General features: G+C 41.5%; 1 non-coding gene across 34 annotated transcripts in view; it reads left to right on the top strand.

Annotated features, from left to right (window-relative positions):
• The window catches only part of LOC141729846 (uncharacterized), a 485161-nt gene that overhangs the window by 454572 nt on the left and 17680 nt on the right, over window positions 1-12909 (top strand). For 25 of the 34 annotated variants that reach the window (XR_012581340.1, XR_012581341.1, XR_012581313.1 and 22 more), the window contains one exon: window positions 3451-12909. This exon is cut by the window's right edge. The exons of 8 other annotated variants lie outside the window; for them this stretch is intronic. This is a non-coding gene — a transcript (uncharacterized LOC141729846). One more of the 34 variants, XR_012581328.1, reaches the window with a different exon arrangement.

The raw sequence follows: 12909 nt of genomic DNA, 5'->3' as shown, positions 1-12909 counted from the left end.
ACTGGGCTGTGGGGAGGTGCAACCACAGACTGGGCACGCCCGCTTTGCAGAGGGTCAGGGCGAGGCTTGTCCCAGGCTGTGCCCAGCAAAGTGCTAACCACCCATTATTCCCTGGCCCTCCAAGTATTTTAACACAGCCAGAACTTTTAAGCACACAAGCCCAGTGACGTCAATCAGCTTACTCATAGTAGTAAAGTTTAACAAAGGCTGCCCTTGGTTGGGGCTGTAGTAATCATCACCTTGTCAGTTCGGGGGTCCCACGGAATCCATTGCAAAACAGCGCCACTTTCCCCTTCTACCTCGGCTGCTCCCAGCTGGTGCTGCCCTCCCTGGAAGCAGGGAAGGACGCTGGGTTTGGAGCAGTCGCTCTGCCAATCCAATCCCCGTGTCGTGTGTCCAAAGCATTGAGAAACTGCAGCCTCAGCTCCTGCCATCCCTGGTGGACATGCCATCCCTTTTAGGCTGCTAGTGCAAATCGTGCTTCTCCCTTCAAACGCTGTGATTCATGTCAGCCATTAGCCTCAAATAAATGAATGGGCTGAAAGAAAATTAAAACCAAATCACGCTTCTGTCAAAGGGAGGTCTCGTTGACAAGCAGGGCCTCTATTGCCAGAATTAGTCATCTGGGTCTGCCTTTTGCACCAGAGACTAAGAAAACCAGAGGATGATTAATTGGGCAGGACCAGGAGGATGTTGCCCCTCCCCTAGAGCTGACCAGTGGGAGCAGTTTCTAAGTCACACCATGAGGGCAATAGTTACATCACTGACCACCACTGTTATCACTGCTTCACTTTCACCCCTATTTTATGTGGTACTGGGGTACCACATCTGTTCCTCACCACCCAAACATGCCTTTTAACTGTGATTTTCTTTACCTTATCTTGCAAGCCATGTAGAGCTGGGTCTATTGCCTTTTAAAGATGCTTAAAATAATTTCTGTCTAGAATACAAAATAGTTTTGTGCAAAATAATTATTTAAAATGTTTTGTCCTTAAAATATGTGTAAATAATATATCATTTTAACTAAAAAAATCAGGCTCTTTTCTGTAGGCATGATCCAGTACATGTGTAACATGTTTGAACAGTGGAGCAAACTTGATGCAATGCTGCCCTTCTTAATTTATTTGAGTCATTGTCATTTTAGACTCTACCAAAGTCATTTCATGAAACACATCATGCTTCATGGGTTAATCCTGATTTAGCTGTGACGCTTTGCTTTTGGGTATTATCTAAATTGTTTTGCCCATCTCTTCTTCATTCATTTTGTCTGTCATGAATATCATTCTACATGGATTTCACTCATACATTTATTTGTATTTAAATTATGCATCTCTTTAAGGAGATAGACCCATCAAGGGATACAATACCTGATGGCACAAAGAATGAGGCATTGTTTACTTTTGCATAAAAAGCCACAAAGATGGAGCACACACTTTATAGGATACTAATGAATTATTTGGATGGTTGATCTTAAGTCAGACTCAATCCAGCTAAGCTTGGTAGCCAATGCATTTGAAATGTAATGGATAATACTCCACAAGCCAAATATATTGCAGGTCTAGCTTGCATGGATTGGCCCTTATGGACAACCTTATTGAGGCACCTATGCTCTGAGTTGCTGGGGAAGTGCCTCATCACAGGCTCACAGGCTGCATTCATGCCACTCCAGGGACAGAGGCTGGCCTGCTGCTCCAGGCCATGCACACTCCTGGGTAGACAGAGAGCACCTGAGCCTCTGGGGCCACAACCTGGCATGTTCCATGAGCTCTGAATGAATTCACTGGAATGAAAGTCACCTTGGGCTGAGGGGCCCATTGCAGCTCCTTTAAGAAGAGTGAGTACTCCCACAGTGCAGATAGAAATCCCACACTGCCACAGACTCCCCATGACTCAGGGAAAAGGAGCAGGGAGCAGAAACAGAACCTTACAATGAGGGTTCTACCTCACAGCACCAAATGCACTGATCCTGTATTTCTGAATTAATTGCAGTAAATAAGGAGAGCATCACACTGGGTAAAACTCAAGTGAAGGAGATGAGTATCAAGCCCAGGCAGAGCAGAGGAGCCCCAGTGCAGGAGCCAGTCCTCCCAGTGCAACCTTTAAGATATATTAGGGCTAAAACCCACTTGATGGTGGTGTTGCTGTTTATTTCCTTCCATATCGGCTCTGAATTTGGCTTATTGTCACCAGTAAAGAGTCCAGAATAGGGGACATCCTGGGTTAAAACATTACTGTGGCATGCAATGCCTCCTCCTCATTTGAAAGTAGAGATATAACTCTGTATGTCATTAACTAAGACAATAATAAATTAATCCAGTAGCCAAGTAATAGTGCTGTAATGCTTTCATGTATGAATTGGAATGTGAATACTGAGCTTTTCATTTCATGGTTGAAAAATACATGAGTTGACCCAAATATTAATTTCTGTATTTCAATCATTTACATATTATGGGTCAATAATCATTTCTTGCACAAATGACTTTTCAAATGAGAAGCAGTATATTGTAATGGTGTATTATATTTACAAACATCCCATTGTTTTCCTAACTTAGTATTTAAAATATACTGAACAAGATATTGTTTGCCAAATACAATACAAAACTGGGTCATGTAAAATTCAGATACTATTTTCTTTTACTCTTATCCATAATTTATAATATTCATAAACCGTGGAGTGGCAGGCCTCTGCCCCTGGCTGGCCCACTCCCCCACTTTGGAATGGCTATAGTTTTCCAGCAATGGTTTAGGAGACCTGACACCTCTTTCTGCTCTTTCCTGACCTTAAAAATCTCACCCCTTTGAGCAGCAATCCCTCTGAAGACCCAGCACTGTCAGAAGAATTAATAGTGGGGGTTTTGAGAAGTTTAATACTTCCCAAGATTTCTTTACAGCATGCAATGACATCCAACAAAATGCCCAGGATGCCTTTTTTCAATTACTTTGCAAAGCTAAAATAGTATAAATAATCCTGGGTTTTGCTTACTGGTCTTGAACTTAGTCCATCATTTTGGGCTGTTCATTGTTTCATCATATTCTACCCCTTTATTTGCCAACATATCCCACAGAAATCTTTTGTCTTAGAGTAAATGTGTTCAAGTGTTCAAGTACTGAATTAATCAAGGACTAGTGCAACATATATATGCTGCCCAGCAAGATGAATTTACACATCTGCTTTTTCCCCTAATTATAATTCCAGAGGTTGAATGTCAACAGCATATGGGTATATCCTCAAAGAGGCATGCAAACACACATACAGGCACACACACTGTACATTAATCTCTCTTGGCTTATCTGTTGCTGTCTTTAATTTGTATACTTCAAAATTGAGTGGTGAGGTCATTTATTAGACTCTTTCTGTGAATTTTATGTAGTGATAAGAAAGCAGTAACATGCAATTTGTTTTTATAGGACTCACTTTTGTAAGTATGATCTAATGTTTTCTTCCTTTAGCTGAACAGTGAGGAAGAGGTGATTTCAGAGCTAACTAAGAGTTAACTGGCTACATTTCAACTGTCACCATTGTCTTAAAACATAGAGAGTGGAGAGAGCCAGAGAGGTGTAAGTACAGCAGGACACTGGGAAAAAATCGTTTGTAAGTAGAAATTTCTCCTCAGAGCAAATTTTTCCAGTTTGTCTTGATTTTTTCTTTCCCTATTTTTTAAACACAACGTGTGATGGAGACGATTGTTATTATCCAAAGGACCTGACTTGCTGGCTCACTGCATCTCTGTTTATGAAATGCCATAACAAAAGTGAGCTCACGCTTGTGTGCTTCCAATGCGTGATGTTCCTGTGTGCCAGATGGGCACTTTCATGACTGTATGAGCGTGGATTATTTCATTTCCTACATCTGGGACTCCAAATGGCTGCACAGAATGCCACAGGAGAGAGGAACAGATCTTCAGCTGGGGAAGCCTACCTTCACAGGGGACCCAGCTACATCAGAGGGGACGAGGCAGAAAAGCCCCAAGTGATATCTGAAAGTTCACATAAATCAGGGCCATAAGGGAAACCTTTAGAAACAGGAACAAGACAAAAATAAACAATAACTAATGTTGGATGTCAGCTGTGCAGAGGGGGGAGGGAAAATAAACCATAAGCAGTTTCTTGTCTGGCCACAGAAGATGTGTTTGGAATGCTGTTTTGTATTTCAGCTCAGAAACTCTGCCGTGACCTTCAGATATTGCTGGGTATTACAAGTTCTACAGATAGCCAGAGAGAAATATTCCAAGGAGAGATGGCATGCACTGTGCCATACTAGTTAATGTTGTGTGTGTATTGCTCACAGCCCATCCCGAACTGTGACCAGGCAGCCTTGTTAAAACAGTGTGGAATCCTACAGTAATAGTCAGGAATGCTAGTTAGTCATAATGTTGTTGCAGGATTTGGGATAATTAGTTGGTTTTTTGTAGCATTAGGGTGCTTTCTTTTCTTTTTTTTTTAAGCTCAAAACAACAAAAGCAGATCCTCAGTATAGTGAGGATCTGGCTCACTATACTTTTGCAGAGTACGTTGCGTTTCAGAGCCAGCAAACAGGAGGAGATGGTGAGAAGAATTAGCTGTAGCAGAAAAAAAATATAGTTAAGTCAGTGACTTTCTTAAGATGAAAGAGAGCAAACCCCCAAAAGAGAGCAAATGAAAAAAGTCATGAACAAAAAGAAAGTAAGAGCTTGTGACACAAAGTAAGAAAAATAAACAGCAGTTGATTTAACTATTTTGCATAAGATATTTACAAACCACAGCATATTACTGTTTGCTTTATGCATTTTCACATCCTGCTCAGTTTAAAGCAGTAATTTTCTGCAAGGACAACAGAGGGAAAAAAAATGCTTTACACTGCTTATATTAATTACATTTTTTCATTACCCGTCATGTTTTCTACAGGCTTGTGTATTATTACTGTAAAATGTAATGAAACAGAAAAAGAAAAAAAGAATGGACTTCTGGGAAATTTTCCAATTCTTGAAATGCAATGTTAATTGAGTGCTATTTTTAGGTCATCACAGATAGAACTGAACCTATTGCCATCAGAGCACAGAATGGGGACAGCCCAGGTGCAACACAAACTGGGTGAGGGAATCAGTTTCTACTAATGGAGAAAAGGAGAGAAACTAACTCTCCAGAGGGGTGGGTTCAGGGCAGTTTCTATTTCTTGATGTAAAGTTCTCAAAGCAGAAATGAAAGGGAAGGGTGCAAGGCTGGCAGGGATCCAGGACCCACCATGCCCAACCATGGTCACTCGTGAAGGAGATCCACTGACTCCTGAATCAGGAGGGCAGAGCAAATGAGAGGCTCTGTCTGGTTTTGTGGCTGACTTTCAGCTCTGGGAGGAGGGCACTCTGAAAGCCGACATGAAATAAAGTCTCCCAAAATGTATCAGAAATCCCTTTAATTTATAGATCTCTTAAAAGGCTGCCAAAAAATCAATTATTTTAATTTGTATATAGTGCAGCCATGAACTGATTCAAGTTCTTTTGAAGTATTTTTAAACAGTCATTGCACAAAGGCTGTTTCTTCCTCTTTCCCATATGCAAAAAAAATTGAACTGAAAATCAGAATTTCTCACAATCACTTTGATTGGAAGAATAGTGCAATTCACATGGGATTCTGCAAGCAAATCTGAGTCCCCCCACTCAGTCTGTTAACTGGATACCTTTACTGTCAGTCCCAAGAATCAGTGTAGCTCTACTGCTCCCTTTATTATCTGCCTTTTCTCCCAGAGAGTGTAGGGAAACTGAGTCCATAACGGGAAATTGGCACTTGGGAGTTGTTGGAGATTCCCTTTGGGACAGAAATGGAAAATCATCAGTGTGCACTTACCAAGGCCAAAATCAGAGAATCACAGAATCTGCTGGGTTGAAAGGATCATCAAGTCCAACTCCTGTCTCTGCACACAGCATTCCCAAGAGTCACATTCTTGTTGCAAATCAAGAAAGAAATTTTGCTCCTTCTGACTCTGCTTGTCCTGCCTCCAGCTGTGGTCCCAGCATTTGGACTTCTTTTAGTCAAGCCAAGTGGCCCCAGCCTGTTGCAGCCTCATTATGGGCCTTAGCTCATTATTGGCTTGTCAGCACTAATACTTCATCAAGACCAATCTCAAAGCTGGCAGCTACCCCTACATTTGTATCTCACCATGACAGACCCCTTTTTACGTTTAGATTAGAGTTATTCCTCTTTGCTAGGAAATTGATCTGGATCCACAGCCCTCTGATTGGGAGTCACAATATTTTTCCATAAAGGACCCAGTTTTGTTCTTTCAGAATTATTTTTCCTTAGCACCCAAAGTTGTTCTTAAAGGTTGCAGTCCAAAAACAGCAGGGCTCCTTTGCAGGCCAAAGCAGGTAAACTTTTCTTGTAGCAGGATGGCAGGAGGAGCAAGTGTTGAAGAGTATAGAAGGAGCAAAGGGAGCCATGAAAGCACAAAGTCTCCTGAAGCATGGGCAGCCTGACCCAAGCCAGCTGGATCCCACTACAGCACCCCCAGGGAATGGCTCCTGTGTGAGCCAGCCCCTTCACTGCTCCAGCTGCTGAGGAAAGGGCAATAAATTTGTTAATTCCAAGTAAACTCATTGCATAAATCAGGAAGTCAGTATTCCAATAGCAATTCAGACTTGAGATAATGTCTTAAGAGACAAGCAGTCACTGGCTTCCAAGGGAATTTTGTAATATCTTTCACCAGTGCAAGGATTTAATCTATGGGAGTTTTCATTTTTTTCAATTTGATTAGTTGGCACCTGTCCTCTAATGAAAGACAACACAGTGCATCTGAAGAATTGTTGTAATAAGCTGGTCAAGGAGACTTTGCAGGATGGACCTGAGGAGGCTGACTGGATCAATAGGTGGGATTTCATCAGAGAGAAAGGGTTCAAATATCACTTTGAAAATTTCACTTCAGTGTGTTCATTTTCTGTTTCAGCTGTGTTGGGAATGGCCTGTAGATTCAAACTGTGACTCAGAGCAGGAGAAATAAGGAGCCATTAATTCTTACTAAAAAACTGCTATTCCAGGCCATAGCCCTAATATAAATGAATTTGGCATGTTCAGAGTGAACCATCACTTCCATGATTAAATCAATGGATATAAATTCAGCTTTGGTCAGATGAGGCCTCAAGCTTGCAGACCATGCATCAAATGTTTATTATTGCTGTTATTATTAGTGCTTTCAAAGAGTTCAGTTGTCTTGATCCAAGGGAACAGTAGACAGCAGTGCTTAAATATCTTTCAGGCTCTGGGTTTTTTTCAAAAACCCTTATGCTTTCAACTGCCAATGACAACATGGAGCCTAGAAGCTTTAAAAAGCTGAAGTAGGTACTGATCTGTGTTCAGGGGAGCTCAAATATCTGTGGAAATCTGCCTCTAATTTATCCAGCAGCCCTGTCGTTCTGGGTCACATTAGGGACCATGACCACTTCACCTGGTGCTACTCTGCAAACTCTGCTCCTCTGCAGGGCTGTGGGTAAAACAGGAAGACAGATGTATGAGGGTTCTCAACTAAGAGGAAGATGCCATAAACAATAATGTGTTAGCCAAAATGTTAGAAGAGGCCATTTTATACATCAGATGCAGAACTCAATTAGCTGGGGTAATTACAGTTTGTGATTTAAAGGTTTTTGCAGCTTATGAAGCTTCCCACCCTTCTTCTCAGCCTCTGTGTTGTCCCTGCTGAGGATCTGCCCTGCTGCAGGTGAAGCCCATCCAGGCAGCATGGCCTGCATGCTGGGAGGCTTTGGCTGCTGCAGTATTGGCACCCAACTCACATCACAGCCAGGATGACTCAGATGCTAAACTGACTGTCCATGCTCACACATGAGCCTTTGAAAAGAAAATGTATATGGACCAGCTCCTGAATACTTTTGTAGATGTGCCAGCACATGACCTGCGTGGTCCCCTTGCAGTCCTACTTAGACTAAATTTGCCAGTAGGCAGTGTTCTCACCCAAGAGGATGGACATTTGTCATCTAATTGATTAAATCTGTGTTATCCAAGAGGGTGTTCCCAGCCAAACAGTGAAATGCTTCTAAAGCATTCCAAAACAAATCCCAGAATGACCTGTGCTGCACCCACACAGAGCTGCTCTGACCCTGCACTCCTGCCAGTCTGGGAAGTAATGTGGGCTTCAGAGCAATCAGCTCTGGGCATCAGGGATTTTGTAATAACAGAAGAAGGTGGCTAACTCTCCACTCCCTTTTCCTGGTTGTATGGTGTGAAATGCTGCTGAAGCCGGTGGAGTTGCACTGCTATAAAACCAGATACAACAGAGCAGGTAAATATCTTGATATATCTAATATTGATAAAGTTCATAATGTCAATGCCAACAGAGTCCAGAGCAGGACTGGCCTCTTGGATTTGCCTCAGTTGATTGCACCTTAGCACTATTATTTTCATCAGGTTTTTGTTACTTTGTCATCTTCCTGGGTATCATCAGAATAATATCATCATCTCCCACCTTCTCAAAGTCAAGCATATGTACTCTTTATCCCAACCCCAAAACTTAGGTTTTGGGGTTGGGATAAAGAGTACCATGCTTAAATTATATCCTTTGAAATGGGGCACATTGCACAAAAGGCCTACCAAGTTCCCATTAGAAGAGTTAGTTGAAGACTGGGGGACTGGAAACACTGGCTGCAACTAATTTCTTTTTTTCTATTTGTTAACCCACTTTGTCTAAACACTATGAACATTTGGTGCATTTAATTCTAAATATATCAAATTCTCAGGGAAAAATTTCAAAAACCTAAATCATCTCTTAAGATCAAATTCATTGCTGAGCTCAAAATTACTCTTCTCTACACAAATAAACCACACACACATACTTGTGTTCTTTGTCTGCACTGCAGGAATTGTCCTGGAATAGCACTGTGCTGTCTCTGGAGCCCTGCTAAAAAGCCTGGCTTTCTGATAATGAGAGAGAGCTGCAAATATTAACACATCGTTGTGGGCAGTAGGAAGCAAGAATGATCATCCCAGAATATAACAAATCTAAAAGTAAATTGCCTTCATTTTCACCTATTGCACACTGATGGGGGTAAAGCAACTTTAATTAGTGTAACAGGACAATAGCAATGGAATTGGCTTGGTCACAAGATTTTTGCAGGATGACACTGATGGTATTACTATCCAACTTCAAAGATTTGGAAAGATGTGGCTGCTAACACTGGAGAATAGAAACCTGTTTTTCATCAGCTAGGCTGGCCTGACAAATTAAGTCTGTGGAGTCATTAGATTAAGATAAGAGCTTATCTCCTAGACTGACATTTATTCAGAGGTTTTTATGCTGCTCAGCTAGTAATTAGTGCAGTTGAATTTTTAACACTGCTTTGTCCAGTCCTTTGACAAATTTGAAATATATACAGTTTTGATTTTAAAAAAACCAACTAAAATCCAAGAATACAATATTATTAGCTTGGAAGTGTTTTAAGAAGGGTTGAGATGATGCTAAAAATCTTCAAGGAGGTCAGAAGTGCTTCTGCTGTGGACTCATTTCCATACACAGATTAAGAGGCTCCATAAACTAAATTTTTAGGCACTAAGCATCAGATATCTGTAGCAAATCTGTAATTTTTTTCATGCCCTTCCATTTTGTAATTCTGCTGCTTTAGAGGGGCAGGAATATGGTGCAGGCTGTGGTCCTGCTCTTAAATGCTTGTCTGCCTCCTTCATCACTCAGGTTAGTATTTCATGTGGGGGCAGTTTCAAAAGGAATCTTCTCTCATATGGCTGCTTTCATGGAATAAGATTTATTTTTCCTGTCCTAATTTTCTTGTAATAACAGATGGATTGTTCCTCAGTAAACCAATGCATTACTTTTGGACACATGTTTTTAAATTGCTTTTGACTAACAAGTATCACTTTTTTTAAACAGTTCATTTTGAGTAACTGAAGATCAGAATTGGATTAATAATTAGTGATTAAATGGATGATTATTTGTTTATGAGCTTTGACAGGTTTGTTACAGCTACATCCTGTTACAGCATTTGTTTAGTCCAAAGTGCAGCCATCTCAGCATCTATGGTTGTTACCTTTAGGAAAACACAGACTAGAGGAGTTCATGGTAGTAAATTGTGGTTCATCCAACTGCTTTACAAAAAAACCAACAGTTTTTGTGAACTGGCTTTCACAAAAACAGCAACAGAAAAGACCACTGCTTTACATTTTATACCATACTGCCAAGACCCCTGAACTCTGTGGACTCAGGGCCATCAGCTGCAGAGAGTGACACAGGGCCAGGGCCATCAGCTGCAGAGGGTGACACATTGTCACTCAGCTGCACTCCTGAGCTGGAAGCAGCAGTGGTGAATAGGGCACAGGCTCTCAGGCTGACTGGGACCAGGATCTGCATGCTGGTTTTCCATGTCCCTTTCTGCAGGTTTTCATGGCATTTCTATAACCCCAAAGCATGAGAGGAGTCTCATAAGTACAACATGTTTTCTATGGTTGGAATGCCATGAATGGGAAGTAAGGCATGAGTCAGGGGGTTATTTCAGATCTTTGTACAGCCAGGAATGAAACCCTGCTGCTCTCTACTTTCTGAGCCAAACCCTTGACCTAGACCTGCCCTGACTCCTGTTTCAATGCAGATGGTTTCAGCCCTCTGTGTCTGCTAAGGCCCTTGATACTTCCCATTGGATATCTGAAACCCTGTATATTTTGTATATATTTCATATGTGTGTAAAATTCAAGCTGTGTGGCAACCTCTGCCATTGGATATCCCACCATGCCTGGTCTGTAGGTGAGATCTCAGCTTGTGGTCAGGAGTGTCTAGAGGGAGAGATGGAGACAATATTTTTGCTTATAAAATTGCTCATAAATGGAAAGAAATTTGCATCAAGCTGAACCACTTGCATCAATCCCCCAAAAGTTTGAAGTACTATTTTGCTGTCTAAATTTTAGCTGTTAATGCTGCCTTTGCTGTCAACCAGGTCAAAAATCCTGCGTAATTCCCCGTATCTATCTCACTTCCCAGCAGAGAGAAATGAAACCCCTTCCTGGACCTTGGGTGAGGTGAGGGAAGGACCCACTTTCTGAAGCCTCTAGGGAGGAACATGGCCTCAACAGAGGGAGAAGGAGGTATTTAAATTCAAGCTTCCCAGGATTTGTGGCAGCAGCATCCCCATTTTCCTATATTGTTTTACTTTCTTCTGTTGTGCATTGCTGCAGAAGCTGGATATTACCAGCACTACCCTGGCAAGCTTCATCTGTTGAGCCTTTAGACTAAAGGGGAAAAGTTGCCATCATCCAGACACACCAACAGAACCAAAGAAAGACTTAACCTCTGGGACAAAACCCCAGCTATGTGAAACTATTAACATCTCCTTTTGATGGGCTGGAGATTACAGCACAGAGGTGTCTTGATGTTGTCTGTCACAGCTGTCTATCAATAGTGCTGGCTCATGGAGCAGTTCTGTGGCCCCACAGTCTTTTCAGACCTACCCTGCTGCCACCATCCTCCTGTAGTTCCATGAGACACAGCACTGACTTGCCCTTTTGCCTTTAGCCAGCAATGTAAAGAGGATTGCTGCTTGATGGTGCACGTAAATAAATTAATAGTCTTTGTTCTGGCCAAAGTGTCTTGAGTCTGAGACCTTCACTGGCCCCACACAGAAAGCCAAGGATTGACAGAAGCACTAGGAAAAGAGAAGTCCAAACAGGTCAAGGGAAGGGGCATTGCAGACTAATAAAACCTGTTACTACACAGAGAACTTTGCTCAGCTTCTGATGTCAGAAAAGACAGCCTAGACTGGCAGGTAAATCTCCCTGAAAATAGCAGAAATCAAGGTTAGACCAACATATTTATCCCAGGTTACTTAGTAAATATGGAAATACTGTAAAAAGAGAATTGGAGATTTTACAGAAGGAAAGTGTCATTGAATGGCAATAACAACCATGCTTTACTCTGCCCTCCATTTTTCAGTGTCCCGTTCTCAGGTTGATGGTCGAGGTCAGATAGATGAGAGAGAATTTTTTCTGACGTTTCTAGTGTTACTAATGAATTTTTAAAATTATAAGAAAGGGCAATAATTTTTTTTAACTAGCAAATACATTTTTAGTGTCACCAGAAAATGGTGGCTGTGAACTTGGATGTTACTCTGATTTTTTACGATTGCTTTTGGCTTCTAAGTTTGGTGCAAGGGGTAGTCATGTCACGGAAAAAAAAATGCTTGCCCTTTTTAACTAAATTCCATGGGCTGAAGTTTATCCATGGTAAATGTTTCACAATGTAGTAAGTTATGCATGAGGTTCCACACAAACATCCTTTATTCTTAGAAATTAAGGGGAGCACTCAGTAGCACAAGTACATGGTATAGCCATCCAATTGTTTGTGTTTTCCCCAGTAATTCAACACTTTTCACAAATAATTACTCTGCAGTTCCATAACACAAATGCTGTGACCCCACAGGACAACCACAAAGGTAGGGTAAACAGCTCTCGTTCTATTTTATAAGTACTTAGCACTTACGAAATGCAAGCTCAGGGCAGGCTGTGAGGAACATCTACATTTAGAGAAGTCTTTCTGGAAAGCCAGTGGAAATCATTTGCTCAAATATTAGTGGTAAGTCAAGAGGTCAGTGGTCAATGCAGCCGTTGGGTTGGTGGATTCCCTTGCACCATGTTAAAGTCCCTCTGCAATAGCCCAGCCTCTCCCCAGTTTGTTTTTCTCTTGTATGTTATTCATTAAACCCTTTGCTGTGACATGCCATTGCCAGTGTGCCAAATCCTGAGCAAATCATATCCTCTGTTCTTCTGTTGCAGATTTGTGAGATAATCTATTATAGATTAATCATTTCAGTCTTATGGTACAATGTCAAAAATAAATTGGGGTTATGAAGCTGGAGGGGAGCCACTTGGGGGTCGTGTGTTCTCACTGACGCTCCTTATTTGACTTTGAAAACAGCGTCATGACGAGATTTT

The sequence above is a fragment of the Zonotrichia albicollis genome, chromosome 8 (genome assembly GCF_047830755.1).
Source record: "Zonotrichia albicollis isolate bZonAlb1 chromosome 8, bZonAlb1.hap1, whole genome shotgun sequence".
Taxonomy (NCBI): domain Eukaryota; kingdom Metazoa; phylum Chordata; class Aves; order Passeriformes; family Passerellidae; genus Zonotrichia; species Zonotrichia albicollis.
Note: the sequence above shows the minus strand (reverse complement) of the source record. Positions and strands in the feature narration are given on the sequence as shown.